Raw genomic sequence first — 18,677 nt, forward strand, 5'->3', positions numbered from 1 at the left:
AACATGTCTTATTTCAGCAAGACTAACCAAGTAAAACTTCCCCAAACTTGGGCCAAAATTCACCTCTAATTTCACACTGGAGTTCCAGCAGGGATGCATTTGTCACTCCTCCACGCAACTCAGACAAGGGTCACGGGGATGAAAATGATTTAGTCCTATTTAATCATCTCCATTCCCCCATTTTCAGTGATATTAATATAATTAAATACTAGCTAAATAATTTCAAGTAGTTTAATCTTGTATGAAGGGAAAAAAAAAAAAATAATAAAAAAAAAAGCCATTTTCACACAACGTGCCTCCGATGTTGGATACGGTTGTGGTCCTGTTAACTGTTAGCAGGCAAGCATGAAAGATGGGGAGGATTTCCTTAATTCATAAAGAATAACTCTGCCAGAAAATCCTTTTCTCCTGCGACGTACGTTCAAACTCGATTTCAGTGAGACCTCATCCCAGGCACCTTGGCTTTCCAAACAACAATTCTTTGGTTAAAGATTTTGTGATAAAAGTTAAACGGAGCAAAACAGCTGAGCGGAGAAAGAGCAAGTAGCCGAGGAACACTTAAAAATAGTGGGCTACAAATAAAAATAGACAGAGCTAGGGACAACCAAACAAGTTGAGCTGCCTTATTAGAAAGCTATTGTGTGCGATACACTTCAAATGTAAAAAAAAAAAAAAAAATCTCAGCTGAAACAATGCAAAGCAGCTCTGCTGAGGCCACAGGAGAAGATAAACCACTGATACACTGGCAAACAGAGCAGCACGATGCCACAAGCCAGAGCAGAGCCCAGGAAAATAAGAAGTGCTGAAGGCAAGACCTCCTTCCACCCCGAGACTCAAACATTTCCGACCTTGTATCTCATCCTCCGAAATAACGACAAAAAATGCTGCTGGTGGAATTCTTCACGTAGAAGCTGCAATGCTGTTTCATTATGCAAAATGGAATCTCACTTTTAGACTTATTTTGCCATAATACAACACATTAAGACAGGTAATGTTTATTATGTTCCTGTAAAATCAGCTAGGTAGCCTGGCAGCATAGCTGTTCTCTCCGTAACAATATAACTCCCTATGAAAGCTGGGGGGGGGAGAACCCTCTTTAAAATTAAATTAGCATTTTATTATTATAATTTTGTTTATTATGTTTTATCAGGAAGGAAGATCTCCCTCTGACCCATGGAAGGCAGCACGGTGGGCTATGCTGACATTCCCCGGCATGTCAGGATGTCTGCTGTCTTCTGTATTCTCTGCTAGCTGAGGAAAAATGGGAATATTTTCGTATTTGTTTACAGAATGAAACATCTGATCTTATCTACCACTTCTCATGCATACCAGGTTTCTCACTAAGTGCCAGGATAATTGTTTCTGCTATAATAAATACCCATTTAATTTGCATAAAAATATAAAGTTTACATAAATTAAATCCTTTCTACATCTAACATTTGTCAAATAGAGACTAAACCAGAGCACACAACCAAATACTCATTTAATAAGCTGAGTGAGATTTCAACCTCAAGATTATCATCATCATTTTCCACATTTTCAAAAGTTATCCTTTTTGTTTCCTGCTCCAGCATGGAAGGAAAAATTATAAGCTGGTGTATGTGGTCCTGAACAGTGCTGATATATAATGATTCAGTTAAAAAAAAGAAAAAAAAAAAATTGTATTTTTTTTTTCCAGAGTTTAGGAAAGGAAATATTAGATCAAGATATTCTGCCAAAACAGCCTCGAATAAAGCAAAAGCAATCCTGCTTTGAAACATCCAAAATACCCTTAAAGCCCTTGAAAACCCCTTGAAGCCCTCTCTTTCCCAAACACCCTTAATATACTGAGAATGATCATTGTGTCAGACTCCTTACATTTGTGTATTAATTCATTAATACATTAAGGAGAGCTTAATTAAATAATAAAGACTGCGACTGAACCGGCAACATTTAATATGCCCTGAATTTCATGTGAGAAAAAAAGGAAGTGTTATACAGGGGGAATTTCTTCTTTTTTTTCCCTGTGGCAGATTTTTAAGAAGAACTGCAGCTCCTGACAGATATTTCTAGGGAAGGATGAGCCCTCTCTCCACTCCCTGAGTATTTTTCTCCTGCCCGAGGTGAACACGGAGCTGCCTCCTCTCCAGGCTGGGGGCATTTGAGAAGCCACAGATTGTCCTGGCCAGCTGAAAAAAAAATGACTGAGCTCTTGAAAAAAAAAAAAAAAAAAAAAAAAAAAAAAAAAAAAAAAAAAAAAAAAAAATTCACCTGGTTAAATCACGCTGTTTATTTCCCAAACTAAACACCACCCCGTTAGGCTTTGCCACTCGGGTTGCATGCCTTGCCTTTGTAACAGTTGTAAACTTTTATTTGCTTAAAATGTGCAGTTTTTCACACCTATGGCAGACACCTACAGCTGAACATCACAGCTAAGCACAACGGTGCAAATTAGATTCTAATGAGAAAACATCAGTTGCTTCTTTGACAATCTTGCCATTCACTGATTTACTTCTAATGAAGACACACTCCAACCAGCAGGCTCGCCGTGTTAAAGGTCAAAGCACGTTCAAAAAAAATGCCTTGGAAAATCAAGGCAAATGGGAAAGCAGTAAGGAAACCTTCTCATAAAGTGGCGTAGCAATTAGAGTAATTGTGCAAAAAAGCCGTCTTTGGTAAAAAGTAAAAGAAATTAAGCTGCCACTACTGTAACAGGTTAGATGAAAATCAAAATTTAATGTATTCTCCCTTGTGTCATCTTGTTTTGTCAAGACATCAAATAGAATTGGAAAGTACAAAATAACAAGCCCTTGAGAAATCACAGAAGCCGACCTTTTTGATGTTGTTGGTTTACCTTGTTCTCAGTTATTTGAACAATGATGTTTCAGATTTAAGGGCAAGATAAAGCTTAAAAATTAAAACCCGTTGTCAGTTTGGGGAGGGGGGGTGTGGTCCCTCCCAAATAACCCAGCATCTTACCTAATCAATGAAGGCAAATCCATCCAAAAAGTAGTACACAGAACAATTAGTAATTCCACCTCTGTGTTCAACATACAGGCTGGGTATTCCAACATTCAGTCAACTTCAGTACAATCTACACATCCTCCTGCTAGCAGAGGAAACTGTGCTGGGAAGGTTAAAAAAAAAAAAAAAAAAAAAAAAAAAGGAGGGGGGGGTGTGCAAAAAAAAAAAAAAAAATTGGGTTGGAGAAGAGATATTTGCCAGCAGTGTTTCTCTCCCCAGTCTCTACACAGTTACTTTAGCTCTTCAGATGAGTGCATGATGAATTTTTTCCCCTTTCCTTATAACTGGGAAGCTGAGCAAGTAAGCACCTTATAAAAACAAAACAGTACAGGACATTTTAACTGAACTACAGCACTGTAGTTTCCAGTAATGCAGTTCTGCTTTCAATAAAACAAACAAACTGCTCAAAACCAGCCAAGCCTTTCACCAAACAATAACAAATTTAGCTTATGGTGTCAGGACTTTCCCACAATCTAGTTCTGCAGGTGTTGATAAAACTGCCCCTGCTACCGCTTTTCCCTAGCGAAGAGGGGAGAAAACAACATCAGTGAGTTATCTTGCTACCGAGAAACATTTTCACAAAGTAAATTCAAGTGCTGTGTCCTTCCAGATTAGGTTTGTCGACAGCAGCCCTAAATAAACTGAGAAATAAAGAGCAAAAAAGCACGAGAGCAACTCCAACTTTTGAATGCAAAAATCCTCCTGCCCTTACCTTTCCCCTTCAGCTGCCCAGGGCACACAGAAAGCAAAGCATTTTACCCTGCGATGGCAATTTTGCTTGGCTTCAGGATTTTAAAAGCAACACGTTTCTCAAAGCAACAGAGTGCTCGAGCACTGCCAGGTTAAAATGCTGCGTAAGAAATCGCTCTGACGGCCCTACATCCCTTGCAATGCCTAAAAAGCCCCTTTCACCCTTCCCAGCACTAACTCTTGCAAACCCTTTTTTCTTCCTTGCACGCAACTAAAATCAGCTCCACTCGCGCAGCCGTCAGAACCTGATGGCCAGGAGTGCCAGAACCCATCCCTGACCCGTTACAACCCAGGGGCAATACCATACCACTCCTGATCACTGTTTACACCCCAGCATAAATTTCAGTGTGAGGGGCTCAGAGTTATCCTTTAAAAACCTGCAGAGGGCTCATCCAGCTGTAGAACGTGAGGCACCGGCACCTTCCTATGAGCAGCGAGATGCCCAGAAAGCCAGGGCTGGGTTTTATTTCTTCCCTGTCAATCCCATTGTATATAAGACTTCTCTTTAATTCAGCTGAATGACTGGTCAGAGAGTGTCTCAGAGCTTCTATTTATTTTATTGCATTTTTAAGCAAAAAAAAATAAATGACACTGCTTAAAAAATGGGAGGGCACGGTGGTACAGCACGGTGCAGTGTATGTTAAACAAGACCAAGAAAAAAAACAACTGTAGCAAACAAAAAAAAATTTCAAAGCAGCCCTTCCTATCATAAGCTTTCTGATGATTTATGGTTTACCAACTCAGCAAGGTTACGCAACACTGCATGCCTTTAGATGCATTATTTGAGTCAGTTGAGATTTAATTAAGATCACAGCCTCCAAAATCCCTGTCAAATGAAAATTCACAGAAGACAATACACTATATATCCTCATGCAGATAGTCTCCATTCCATGCTCTGGAATAACATAAGTTAATCCTCGTTTCTATGGTGGCAGACAAAAGTTCACTAATTTTGTTTTCTTTTGACACTTGTGTTGTTTTCTGTTTTATGTCATGAGATCATTCCCTTTTGAGAAGGGGAGGGGAGCTGATATAGGGGGAGAGGAGGGAGAGCAATATGTCTGAATATGGCAGCAGATGTATTTTGACATTCTCACAGCTCTGCCGTGATGTCATCAAGTTTTCATATAATTAACCCCTGCCAGTAAGAGCATCATTTCATGACATCTGTCCAGAAGGAAGGAGTCAGGGACAAAACACTAGAAGTGCATCAAATCTTGCTCTCACACTAAAACCAAAATCAAACAAAATTAAATTAAGGCTACAGACCAGCATTCACATCTTCCCTATCAGCAACTGGCTTTCCCCAATTCATTAGCTGCCCCAGCTGCCTCCTCACCTCAGTGCTGCTCTGAAATCACACGCCCAGCTCATCCCCAAAGCCTTCTCCTCTGATGGTCCTGGAGAGGGGGAAAACCTTCACAAATAGTCCAGTTCCTTTATATGCTAAACGTGAGCATGATAAATAAACCAATATTTCTTACAGGGAAATTGCTAGAACTTTACCTCATTCCAGTGTATTTCTATTTGCATTATCTTAATATCTCCTTGCTTATCTCCTGGTTTAGAAATGACAGGTGCTAGCGGTCTTTTGTTTGACAGGCCACTACACAAATAACTGTCTTGCCTGAAAGGGCTAATGCACTACTAATGAACAATAAATCAACTTTGATTATAAAGTGTCAGACCAATCAGTTTGCAGTTCAGCTCTATCACAGTCTAGGCCAAGGCAGCGACTCAGTTCAGGCAGGATTTGGGTTCCATCTCCGCAGCCTTATCAATGAAATTTTTTGCAAGTAGTCACAGGAGAGCACTGAAAAAGCCCTCTGACAGCAGATTTTCCCCTGGCTGTGAGGAAAGTGCCTGCTTTTAGAGACTTCTTGGCTGCTACTGCAATAAACATACAATCAACAAAAGCCATTTCTTAACAAGGCAGAAGCACGCTCTAATGACATGTTCACATATAAACACATAGTTTAACCACGGCTCTTAAAAAAAGAGAGAAGTGAAGACAGTTTTTAACTTGATGTAAAGAGGTATAAGATGCCTGATAGCTTTGAACAGTAAAAATAATTACGAAGGGCCCGATCCAGCAAATACTAATTTAGAAGGCACAGTGCTTATTGCTTCAGGGGGAGACTCCTCTCCTGTGACAGCAATCACACATGCAAAAGTCAACCCAGGATTGGGCCCAGGAGCACGAGGCATAAAAATAAGCTCTGACCCGAATAAAAAAAAAAAAAAGACTTTTAACATTTCAGTTTATTTATAAAAAGCCAAATCGCCTGCGTAAGTCACTTTTTATTAGGAATAAACTTCAGCGATTTATTGTAGTTCGCAATTCAACACTCATTGCTAGAGTAAATCCAACTATTCCGTTTTCATAAACACATCTTAGTCACCCCGAATGATTCACATTTCCTGCCACCAAACTTGTTTTTATTTAAAAATATAAAATGGTAGCCTTTCAAACGCCAGCACACGCACCGGGTCGCGTTCTCCAGTGCCTCTTCCCTAACGCCAGCACAAGGACAAGTCGAAACCCTCAGTGGTTTGTAAAACAAGCTGGCTCGGAAGGAGTTAATTCCAAAGAGGAAGAGTGTATATGCACTTTGCTCTAAACTTACCACCCACTTCCTAAGGGTTCCCTCCTCCCCACCACCCTCGAAAAACCATCTCATTCGAACCGAGACGCTGGCTCGCAGGGCTGACACTTCACTCAGCTACATTTAGATCCCGTTACAATTATTCCACTGAAGTTGGGAACACGAGTCAGTGTCAAAAACAAAGCCCACTCACTTAATTTCCCCCTGGTAAATTGACTGGCGAATCCATTCAGCAATCCCTGACATTTAAACCTGACAACAAAAAGTCTTTTTTTTTTTTTTTTTTTTTTTTTTTAGTTATTTTTCCACACCCCCGGCTCTGGGCACTTTCCCTCTTGCCTCACTCTTCCGCAAAACTACAGCGCTGAAGGAAGGGAAAACCGCCCGGCGGGCTGGGCACGAACTGTCAGAACAAAAGGCAGGCACGAAACGCACAGAAACACTTGTTAAAAAAATTATATAAAAATAAAACACAACAAACCAAAACAGGAAAAAAACAAAAAACACAACAACAACCTTCAGCAAGTTGCGAAGCGCGCACGCTGTACCACCTCCCCTCCTCCTCCTCCTCTCACACCGCCGAACCCGCCGGCAAACTCCGACCCACACACGAGGAGCCCCGGCGGCGGCACCGTGTGCCTTCCCCAGCCTCTTTCCGCCACTTGGGGAGCGGGCCTGCCCTCCTCCTCCTCCTTCTCACCCCATACCACCCCCTCCGAACCCCCGAGCACCCACCTGGGCGGCGGCGAGCGGCGGAAAGCGCGGCGGGCCATGGAGCGGGCTGGCGGAGCGGCGCGGAGCGGTGCGGATCCTCCGCGGGTGCGGGCGGAGTGCCGGGGCGCTGCTCGCGGGCTGCCGCCGCCGCCGCGGCCCCGCCCTGCGCCGCCGCGCACACCCCGCCCCGGAACGGGGCGCCCCGCCGGCCCGGCCCCCCCACACCCCCGGCACGGCCCCCCCCTTCCCCTTCCGCGGCGGCCACCGCGCCCTCTGACCTGCCCGGCCCCGCCGCCGAACGGACTAAAAGCCCCCCCTTTCCCCCCTAAAGCCCTCCCCAAATCGATCGCCGTGGCGGGGAGCGGTGCCGGCAGAGGGAGGGGGGTGTGGGGAAGGTGCGGGCACATCGCTGTGGCAGCCGCCTCGGGCACAGAGCTGAGGGGGAACCTCGCCCTCCTCCTCCCGCAGCAACTTTCTCTGTTCCCGAGAAAAAGTCTTTTTTTTTTTTTTTTTTTTTTCATTCTCGCCTTTCCCCATAGTTCTGCCGCTGGAAGGTCAGAAATGTACTATCAGGAAATAGTAATAATTAAAAAAACAAAACAGCTACAAAAAGCCTCTAAGAGGAGCTGACATCCGAGCAGATTAAAGCACCTGGCCTGCTCCAGGCATCCCTGTGGTCCCTCGGGACAGTTGAGGGTGCAGTCACCAGCCCAGGATGGGATGCTCGACCCCTGCTCCCAGCAGCCCATCCCAGCACCCACCGCCCCCTGCTCCGAGGCAGCCGAACCCCCCGCTCAGAAGAAGCAAAACGCTGTGTTTGGGTCAGTGGCACCTCTGCAACAGCGGGATCAGCGGCTTCACCTCACTCGGAACAAGCTTCTTCAAACTCTCATGCAGTAAAGCTCCAAGAAACACTTTTCGTGTCCCCCCTCCTCTCCACCAGACAGCAAAACGCCAGCACAGTCCTGGCTGTCTCTAACACGGCCCCAGGAAACTATTTTCTCTCTCCCCTAAAGCCACTCTCCACTTCATCTCGGGCAGTAACACTTGGTAAAACCTCTCCCGCTATTCCAATTTTATGTTTTTACATTTTCGCACAGTTTCTTGAAGACAAAATCCCTGCAGATAGTTCGCGTGCAAGCAACTGAAAAGACAGAAGCCGCCCTGACACCCTTCCCCGCACTTTATTTGCTGGAGTCGAGGGCTGTTAGACAATAGCCCCATTAGTTATGCTGCTGAAGAACCTCACAAGAAGCAAAGACAAAGGACCCAATTTACTGACAACTTGTGATCTGATGTTAAATGGGATGCGATACGGATTGCTTTCCACCCTAAAGTGTTTTCGTGTCAGATAACAAATTTATTGAAGGGATTTTTTTCAGGTCACAAAAATGTGACCCCACCCTCTTATGAATATTTAATAAGGGACTAAGGGCATCTTTTGCAAGACCCTAAATCTGCCAGAAACAGCCTACATGAATCAGAAAGCGCCTGCCTCTTAAAGGGGCACACACGCACCCAGAAGGTCAGCAAGGAAGGGCACGGGAACGGGTGGTGTTTGTAGGTATTATATGTATGGAAACTCCAGCAAACACACAGGCACACACTCCAACATCAGTATATATAAACCGGTAATGCATGCGATGAGCTAGCAGTAATTATCACCCGTGCTTAAGAAAATCCTTCCTGTCCTGGACTTCAAAGTAATCTCGAGGAACTCGGATCGCTTTGGGGAATATATTACAGAATACACAGACTTAAAACTTTCCAACAGTTTCTCTTGCAGACCACCTCCTCCTCCTCCCCGCTGCATGTACGAAGCTCATCCCTGTGGCAGCATCCCTGCTGCGCTGAGGGCGAAGGAGCAGCGGTAGGAAACATCTCTGTGCAGGTAACACAAACCCTCCCCTATGTCCCAGCTGAAACACCGCGGGGGTTACACACCCGGGAGAGTCTCTGCAAACCTGTCAGAAGGTGTTCCACAGCCCCCAGTGTGGAAATCTTCTCATCTGTGTTGCCTTCCTCAGCAAAAACTTCTCACACACACGACCCTCAGTCCTATCAAGTCACCCCTTCAGCTGTTAACAGAAGACTGGTGCCCACCTCCTCCTGCTCTGATAAGGGGCTGCTCAGAAGCTTTTAGACTAAGCTCTGTTTTCCTGCATTTATAAAAAAGGGGGCTCTTAAGAAGCCTACAATTTTTATTTTCCAGAGGCAAAAGCATAACGTGGCAAGGCAAGCACAAGGCTGTGAGCTCCATGCAAAGCAGAAGCTGGTGCTGGCTCTGGCACTGAGAATCCTGCCAAGCCTCAGGCAAGTCACCTAGACAGTTTGGGGGTTTTTGTTTGTTTGTTGCTGTTTTGGGTTTAATGTTTATCTAATAGAAGATGGCTCTCTCTCTCTCTTTGAGATCTGGGTTTGCAAAATTTCTGGCCTGGTTCTGGAGCTGCCTGTACATCCACCACTTAAAAGGCAGTCAGCGGCCTCAACATCTCTTGTCTCCTCATCTGCAAAACAGGGATAATGCTACTAATTTCAGGATCTTCTGTAGACCAGTTTTTGCAACACACTTGGAAAATGAAAGGTGCTGTCGAAGCACTGAGTGCTGGCCACAGGCTGCAAGATGTATTTTTAAAGCATTTTATACCTTTTCATATAAAAGCTTCATACCTGCAAGCTCAGCCAACATCTGCTGGGAGGTAAAAACTTCAGGCTGTTCTCTTAGTAATGGCCATGGTAGCACTTCTTAAGTAAGGTCACCATGAAATATAATGCAGTTCTAAGCCAGCACAATATTTTAAAAGAGCAAGAAGAACCATAAACTCCCACTTTAATTCCATTCAATTACGGAGACTCATCACAGACAGAGACAATCAGGCAGGGATGTTCAAAACAGAACACATACAGTAACAAATTAAAAATAACTGTGAACGAGCCTGGCAGACTCGGTGGCTATCTGGCACCTTGTGCTCACCAGATCTGATTCGTATTAAGTGGTGATATCAACACCTCCTGGAGTTTAGCTAGGCTCTAAGGTCCAAGTCAGAGGAACAGATTATGAACTATGATGAAGATGAATACAGTGGAATAAATGATTTTTTTTATGCTATTATTTTACTTGTACACTTTATCCACAGACTTCTGCAGGTAACTACCTGTGCAGAAGCCATGGACTTGCACATCAAAATGCCCTAGCTGCCTGTGAGGCAAGGGAGAAAGAAAAGACAAAACATCATAGTACAACCTCCCCTCTCCAGAGTAATCCTGCCCCGTATCAGGAAATTTTATGTCTAGTCCCAATAGGAGACAATTTCTTCCCAAGACAGCAATTCATCTGTTCTTGTCTTGGGGATGCTCCCTCGGGAGGTCAGGGCCAAACTGGTCCTACTTTGCTCTCTGGCAGCAGATGCTGGGCCAAATCCTGCACCCTCCTCCCTGAGTCCCAATTTGGGAGTAATTTTTGGTGACCTTTGGTGCTGGTGCTCGTGGGCAGCACCGCTGTGGCACTGAGGAGCTCACCCTCCCCCTGGAGCCAACACCAAACTTGGCAAAGACGAGTGCCAGATTTTGCTGCTCGGCACACAGGCCGGTTTAAAAGCAAGCTGCTGTTTGCAGTTTTGAGGGAAAAAGCTCTCTCGGCTCCTATTCCCACTCCTGGATCCCCAGGCCCATTTTTGTGGGGTTAAATCACATTTTCCTGTTTTGAGAATGCTTCATTTTCCCTTGTTGCTGTTTGAAAGACCTACAAAAACAAATGGGGAAAACAACTGACTAAACAGGAAACAGCAAAACTGACTACCCACAAAGTGCTGAGAAAAAGGACAAAGTAAACATTTTTGGTTTTTTGGGGTGGTGGTGGTAAATTGTAATAATCACAGGCAGTGCTTTTATAGAGAAACATCTTCAGGCAGAAAAAGTGATTTTTAGGCTGATGGTGTGCCTAGCAAAACAGAACACCAAAGCAATTAACATTTCAGTAATGCTTGTGTCTCTGTTGCTCTTCTTTTCTAGATGTGAAACTGTCATTTTCCTTATTGCCCCTGCAAAGTCTGCATGAAGAAGGCTCTTTAAATCCCCTCAGTGTTGTACAATGGTTTAAATTTCACTTCATGGCATGCTTTAAATTACCATTCACATCTTCATTTAATGCATCATTTTATAATGCCAGTGTTACTAGTTAATTTATATATACACAGCAGGATGTGTCAACATTCAGGTGAGTTATGAATATGATTGTGCAGGAATTATGGAAGACATTTCAGCAAAATTATGGTTCCCTCTAAACATAAAAATATTAATAATGAATCAAACTTCACAGGTAAACAACAAATTTTGTATAATTGCGCCCCCCATGCTTCCGGATAAATAAATAAATAAATATGGCAACATTTTTACTCTGCATTCATATTTGATTGATAAATTGCCATCTCCTTCCCTAATAAACTGTAATCTCTTGTTTCCGCCACAAAGTAGAATTTATTAGCACACTCTTCTACCAGCAGGTCTGCATCACTCACAGCACAGTGTGCAAATTGTTCCAAGTATGCTTGGGCATTATTTGTAATTTATTTTTCTGCCCCAAAGTACACAAGATATTAAAAGGTAATCACCACTAACTGTTCTTGGTTACTTTCCTTAATTATGTGAGATAGCATTTATGTCACGTACAGTAGAGGAAATTCTGAAGTTTCCATTAAAACTCCATTTTTTTTTTTTTTTGCCATAGATTGAAATACAGTGTTCGCATAAGAGAAAATTCTCTTAGGACAGGAAAGACTGTAGCTGGCATCTGGTAGGAGATGGCAACACCTCCACTTGAAAAGAACAACCCCTGTCTACCAAAATAACCCACCAGGCATGACAACAGTGATGGCTCCGGGAGGCAAAGTAGGTGTTTTGTCATGATGTTAAAGTTGCCATGGCAAGAAAAAAACCCACAGAATGAAACATCAACAAAGCACATGTCAATCAAGCATTTTTTTCTGCCTGTTTGGTATTAACCAGTGAACTCCTGGCCACCCCAGACGGAGCATCCCCTGCTCGCTGCCTCTGGGCAGGCAGGCGGATGCTGTGGCTGGAGCAGCCCCAGTGCCCCCAGTTTTGTGATTTGAGGTGAATTACCCCGGGGCTGGGGCCAGGGAGGGTACAGCTGGTGGGAAACACAGTGTTAGATGCACTGCCCTCTCCTGGTAATCTCCTTCTGTCATCAGGAGACTTAGAGCTTCACCTCACCACAAAGAATCTCCTTCTAAAAAAACCATGCCTACTGCTGCACCAACTTGCACACACACACCCCTATGTACAGACACGTATCACCACAGAGTTAAATTAAAATAAATCAGATTAATATGGGCCCCTTTCTATAAAAACACCCTCTCAGGCCATTTCACACACAGCCCAAGAGTGCCAAGCTACATATTCCAGTTCATCCACGAGAAAAACTGGTATCACTACCAGGCATCTCACTGGTCTTTACTCACTCTGTTGGGAATGCAACTCAGTGTATTTTCAATAAAACACCTTCTTAGCAGTAATGGACCACTGTTCTCATTTCAATGGTCCCCAAGGTTTCATGATACAGTATATTTAGCTGGCTCATAGTTCCAAGTTTTCCTCCAACATTTAAAAGCTACTTCGAATGTTTTTAAAGAAGTCAGCCGTGGGAAGAGGTTTTGCTCATCTTTTCTTTAAAAAAGAAAACAGTTAACTTTGTAGATGCAACAAAACAACTTGAATTACCTGTTAAAGAGCTGTTTAGGCAACAGTCCTTGTGGTTAAACAGAAGCACAAAAGAAAAGCTTCAGTGCTGCTGATGCTACATGGGGAAGGAGTTTGGAAGCAGCCCTGAGACCTCTGTTCCTGCTAGCACAAATGGATGGCACCAGGAATCAAATGCATCTCCAAAATGCCCCAAAGCAGCAGAACAGTGCAATCTGCAGAGCTGGCAAACAGTGTTAAAGCCTAAAGACTTACTGCAGGCAGGAGGACACAGAGGAACCCTTTGAGATGAACTCTGGTTGCCATACAGGACTTGCAAGGTGTGCTTCCTGCATGGCAGCACTGATCTACCAGGAGGAGCCACTAAAGGTTACCATCCTGGGAAAAAAAGCTTTTCTGGGAGAAGGGCACAGTGAGGGGGGAGCCTCCTCATGACCACCATTGTGCAGCATGCATTGGGTGCTTCTCCTCCTCCTCCTCGCTTCCTCTGGGTCAGGAGCATCCCCTTGGTCAGCCTGGTGGGAGGGGAAGCCAGGGGCACACTGCAGGGCAGGAGGGGACTCAGTTTGAGCACAGCCATCTCCTGGCCTCTGGCCACGTCAGTCATTTTGATGGTGCACTTCTGTCTGGTTTCACATGGACGAGAAACAGGCAGATACACAGGCTAAGCAAACACCCCAACTACAGGACTTTTCTCTTGGATCCCTTGGGGTCATCCCAGCAGCTCAGAGTCCTTTGTGCAGCACTAAGCAGGGCTCGCTGGGGCCTTTGGGGTTTTCCTTTGTATTTCCACTCCAGCCCTTCCCACCAGTTCTTCCCAAGTAAACAGAGCCCTGACTGAACTCGAGGACAGGGTCCTCCCATCCCACCTCCCCTCCCCAGGCAAACAGGCTCCTGTCTGCAACCCAGGGTTCTGACCCATGGATGCTTCCTATCCAAATCCAACTGCTGCTTATCCCAACTCTTTTCTCCTCCCGAGCCACAAGGAAAAAAAAAAGATGATGCTGAGAAGTAGCTGGACCCCAAAACATGAGGGGATGCAGAGGGGAAGCCAGGACACACTCACTTGCTGCACCCATCATGGCAAAAAAAGAACAAGCAAATAAAGGTCCCTTAAAACAAGCTGGCATTCCTGTAGCGAAAGAAGTCACTGACATGTTCCTGAAGACTTGGGGCAAGGCTGGGTGGATTGGAAAAGCAGAGTCACTGCAAAGTGTAGCAGTGGAGGAATACTACAAAAAACCCCATCTCTGCAAGTGAAACTGTTACTTATGCCCTGGAAAGAGATGACAATTCCCTGCCCTGAAATGCAACCACTTCTGGGGTGGATGGTGGCAGCAATTTTGCCATACAGAGCTCTGGAGGAATTCAGGGCACTTGAGGCACCAAATCCTTCACTGGAATGAAATTGCAGGGTGATTAAGCAGAGAGAATGTAACTATCCAAACTGTAATTTGGCCAGCACAATGGATCTAACACCCCTATTCTTGGGAGGAAAGAAAAAAAAGTACTGTATTTGAAGTTCAAAATCTAATTAACTATTTGAGAAAAAGAATTCTGTTTTGAAAAGAAAAATCCTAACAATATAAAGAGAATTAGTGCCAAAGTTTTTGAAGAACCGCATAAAATGGCATGAAAAAAGTATGATATTATAATAATAGGAATGACTGGATTTGCTAAAACGTTCCTTATACCTTAGAATACAAGAATAAAATACAGTGTAAATCCATCTATCTACATAAGTTCCCTGTACAGAAAAATCTCTCCTTTAATAGGTTTACACCTTTAACATGTATTAGTTTGGAAAAGTCCTAGGGTATAATTACACATCTTGGCTTGGCACATTAATAGCTGTTCCCTTCATTTACTGATTTCTTTTACTGGTCAATTTGCTATTTTACTACACTGCTCTTACAGCTCAGCTTCTCAGTGACAAACTCTGCCAGCAGATCCCATGCTGGGAAGGGGAGAGGTTCCGAGCTGGCCAGGGGCTGTGGGCTGCTTTGGGAAGGTGGTTTTGGCTACCTTGCTCTTGGCCATTGGCACGTATGGCACTGCTGCAGGCTGCAGGCAGAAGGAAGCAGAGTTTCCCTCACCTCCTTGAAAATCTTGGCCTTTCAGGCCCAGGAGAAAGAAAACAAATCAATCAGGGCATCCTCAGGGCTTCTTGCCCTGGTCACATCTCCCTCCAGGTCCCTGTGGACCATGCATCTGGACCCTTGTGCTGCTGCACAGGCTCCCAGCCCTGTGTCCCAACATCTCTGCTCCTTCCCAACCATCCCCACGCTGCTTCCTTCCAAATCCCCTCTGCCACTTTGCATCCCTCGATTCCTCCTTTGCTCCAGGGTTTTCTGTCCTCACTTGGTCACAATTTCTACTCTCTGCTCCCCTGGAGCTCTGTCCCCATTGCTCCTTTTCATCTTCCCTCTCCTCGGTGGCCAGAGAGACCTAGAGAAATGTTCACCTGGGACAGGATGCTCACCTTGCTCCACCACATCTCTGGGAAAGGACCATCTCCCCAGCACAGAGACAGGGACACCACTCATGATCTGCCCTACAACTCCCCCAGCTTCACTTTGCATCCCTCAGCTCCAGGCTTAAAGGCAAAGCTGACATTGGCTGAACCTCCCTCCAGCTTGTGCAGGGGTTTTGACAGTTTAAGAGGGTTTTCTTGTGTTATAGCAGAGCCATTCATTTAATGGCTTTTCAGCACAGCCATTATAAACCAGAACTTTTCAGGCGTTTATTACTCAAGCTTTAAAAATTGGCTCTATACTGAAATTTGGCAAACAAAGTGTCAGCCTAGGAGAAAATTTTATTTTTTGCCAATTTTTTAGTAAAAAAAAAAAAAAAAAAAAAAAAAGAAAGAGACCCCAGTTTGATCTCCACAGAAAGGAAGCTTTTGCTGCCTCTGTGACACTGGTGAAGTAACAAGTCAATATTGTTATATTGCCAACAGAGCTGCAGTGATTTAATGCCTGAAATTGCTTTGAAGGTGAAGAGTGCTATTGAACTGCTAATTATTAACTATTATTATTACTGATCCTGCCACAAAACAAAGATGCAAACAGAAAACAAGGGGAACATGAAATGTCCCTGAAAAAACAAGGCAGAATCTATATGAGACTCCACTCTGAACAGGGATGAGCTGGAAAAGAAGAGTGAGAAGCACTGGCAGGGTGGGACCCTCCAGTTGATGGGAGAAGAATGAGCAAAACTGACACAAATATTATGTTTCATTTTCCGAGATGGTATTTCAACTACAAATAAAACACAAATGATACCATGTAGCTTGCTCCATGCCAAAGCTAGCAACGATGTAGGGTCAAAATCAGCTCTAAACCGAGCTGAACTGAGGTCAGTGGGGGCCTCATCCTGCTCAGCAGGAGCCAAGAGAAACTTTGCCATTTATTTCAACATGCAGAAGACAGAGCTTGAAAGGGCTTTGGACAAGTGACCTTGCCTCAGCACCCCAGCAGACACACATGGACACAAAAATGAGCTGGGAATTTCAAAGGGTTCCAGAGATGTAAGCATCCCCCCCAAATCTTCAGGGTCCTTTCCAACCCCATCTGCACAGGGGGTGGGGGTCTAACATCCCCATCACACACAGCCCAAAAGCTGAGCTGGGCTGATCAAGGGGGGGAAAATACACTATCCCTGCTCTAAACCTCCCACAGTCACCTTCTGAAGGGGCTGAGGTTTCAGAGAAAGAGGGTAACAGGGTGAATAATTCTTCTTCAGGGAGGAGCAGGAGGGGAGAGCAGCCAGGGCACACTTCCATTTGGAAAGAGCTGTATCAAAGCAGCCCAGAGAGGTCACTGGGGCTGCTTTCAAACACAGTAAAAAGAGAAAACAATTTATCTTTCTGGAAACTTTCTGCTTGTCTAAGTGGCAGCTATTTAAATACAATTAACAAGCAAATGATTTTAAAATTACAATACACTTAATAAGGCAGCATCACAAACAATTTGCATCTCATTAGAAGGGTTTGAAGCTGAAGAATCAGCCTCCCAAATGGGATGCACATCAAGTGGGAAACCCAGACACAGGCAACAGTTTCTGCACTGTCCCCTGACAGCAGGGACATTGCCAGGAGGACAGCAGAGCCAGGGGGGTGGGTGGTTGGTCCACCCAAGCCCCCTGGCTGGGCCAGCCCTATGGGGGGTTCTGGCCACAGCTCCCAGCACAAGGAAAGATGCCATGAGCCAAAGCCTTGCTGGAAGTGGGTGTAAAATGAGGAAGGAAGGAAGGAAAAGGGTGTGTGTGTGTGTGTCTGCATGTGGGATGGGCACTTATTAATATACATTCATGAACAAAGAGTTTAAAGAGATTTCAAGCTATTTACTCAGCTATACATATAATAAAATGTTTATAGATTACACCGACACAAACCTTCTGAGATTGCTGCTGGGTTGGGACACATTCATTCCCAGGAGCCTCCTACAGAACAATCCCATCCAGACACGTGCGACTGGAAAAGCCTCAAACAAGCAACAGTTTTAAAAGCTTCAATCTCCCTTTCAACTGTGATTTACTGTGCTGGCTCCATTGAACCTGGAGGCTGCAGGAGCACTTCCCAGATCACACACCACTTCCCCACGTGCCTTTCGCTTCCTTTAGAAAGCCATGCATGGAGCCCCACTGCCTGGATCACATCCTAGGATGGAGGATTTGCTAAGAACAGCTTTCTGTGGGTACCACTGTGGGTAAAGGCTGCTGGGTTTTTTGTACCAGCATAACTCTTGCCATACAAGAGCCTTCTGTTGTAGCCCATGGAGGGGAGTGACCCAGGAGGCTGGTGGGAAGCTACTGCCAGTGGGCAAACAGGAATACACACAGTAAGTCTCCAGGTGATGCATGAACAAATTCCTAGATGAATGAGGAATGCAGCTAAACACCCTTTATCTAAATTATCAGGAGGCTTCAAGGCAAGGATATCCATGAGGGAGGACATCCCTGAATAACTCACTTCCCAAAATCAGCCTCAAGTGCTGGCACCATCTCCTAACAACAGTGACTTACACAGCAACCACACCTTTAATCCAAAAGCTTGCTCCAAAGTACTCCATGAACCCAAAAGGCACAAACAATGCGTTCTCTAAAGTTCAGCACAAGTTCTGATACAACCTTTTACTTTCTGTTCCGAAAACTCCACCGGCTCTGGAGCTGCCCCTGACAGTTGTTTAATGCTGAGCAGCTCAGTTATACACAACACTGGCAGGAGAGAGCGAGAAAATAGTTTACAATTGAATCTGCAGAGGAAATTTGGGTAAGTTGAATGTAATTATCCATTTGGAAGCTGGCCAAGGGCTGGGACGACTCAAAACCAGGAGGGAAGCTGTTGGGAAGCGACCGGTTTTGCTTGTCCTTTGTGAGGCAGCACCTCAGAGCCACCTTCTGGGTGCCCCTCGATGGGGAGAGATGGGCCAAGCCCATCACCCTGCTGTGTCCCACCTGGGAGGCTCTGCCAGGGTCCAAGGGTCCTGTCCTTTTCCTATGAGACCTGTGACAGGGAGGTGGCTGGAGGTTTGTGTGCCACAGCACCTCTGCAGAGGGGTGGGGCAGCCCAGGAAGCCCACAAAGAGATGGGAAAAGTGACTAATAATAAATATAACGCATCAGTAGAAACAAATCAGTGGTTGTCTTGCCAAGCAACGTGCACACAGCTCTGGGTGAGGCTCTCCAGAAAAGCCCCAGAGCCCTGCGGGTGGTTCCTGGGTCTCTCCATCCCTGGTGACGTCCCCACCAGCGTGTGTCACCCAAAGCTTCCTGCCCAGAGATGCCACCGACTGTTGACACAGGCCTGGTGGATTTCTTTTTCAGACCTGTGGTTTTGTAGTTTGTCACAACAGGGTACTCTTGAAATTTTAAATGTTATGATTT

General features: G+C 44.9%; 1 protein-coding gene across 16 annotated transcripts in view; it reads right to left on the reverse strand.

Moving 5' to 3' along the window:
• The window catches only part of FOXP1 (forkhead box P1), a 379,251-nt gene that overhangs the window by 80,323 nt on the left and 280,251 nt on the right, over positions 1-18,677 (reverse strand). For 2 of the 16 annotated variants that reach the window (XM_071756319.1, XM_071756317.1), the window contains exon 1: positions 7,095-7,239. The exons of 13 other annotated variants lie outside the window; for them this stretch is intronic. The gene's annotated coding sequence lies outside the window, so the exon portion shown is untranslated. Of the gene's footprint in view, positions 1-6,875; positions 7,240-18,677 lie in introns of those variants that run through there. One more of the 16 variants, XM_071756318.1, reaches the window with a different exon arrangement.

Source organism: Heliangelus exortis, chromosome 12 (assembly GCF_036169615.1).
Source record: "Heliangelus exortis chromosome 12, bHelExo1.hap1, whole genome shotgun sequence".
Classification (NCBI taxonomy): Eukaryota; Metazoa; Chordata; class Aves; order Apodiformes; family Trochilidae; genus Heliangelus; species Heliangelus exortis.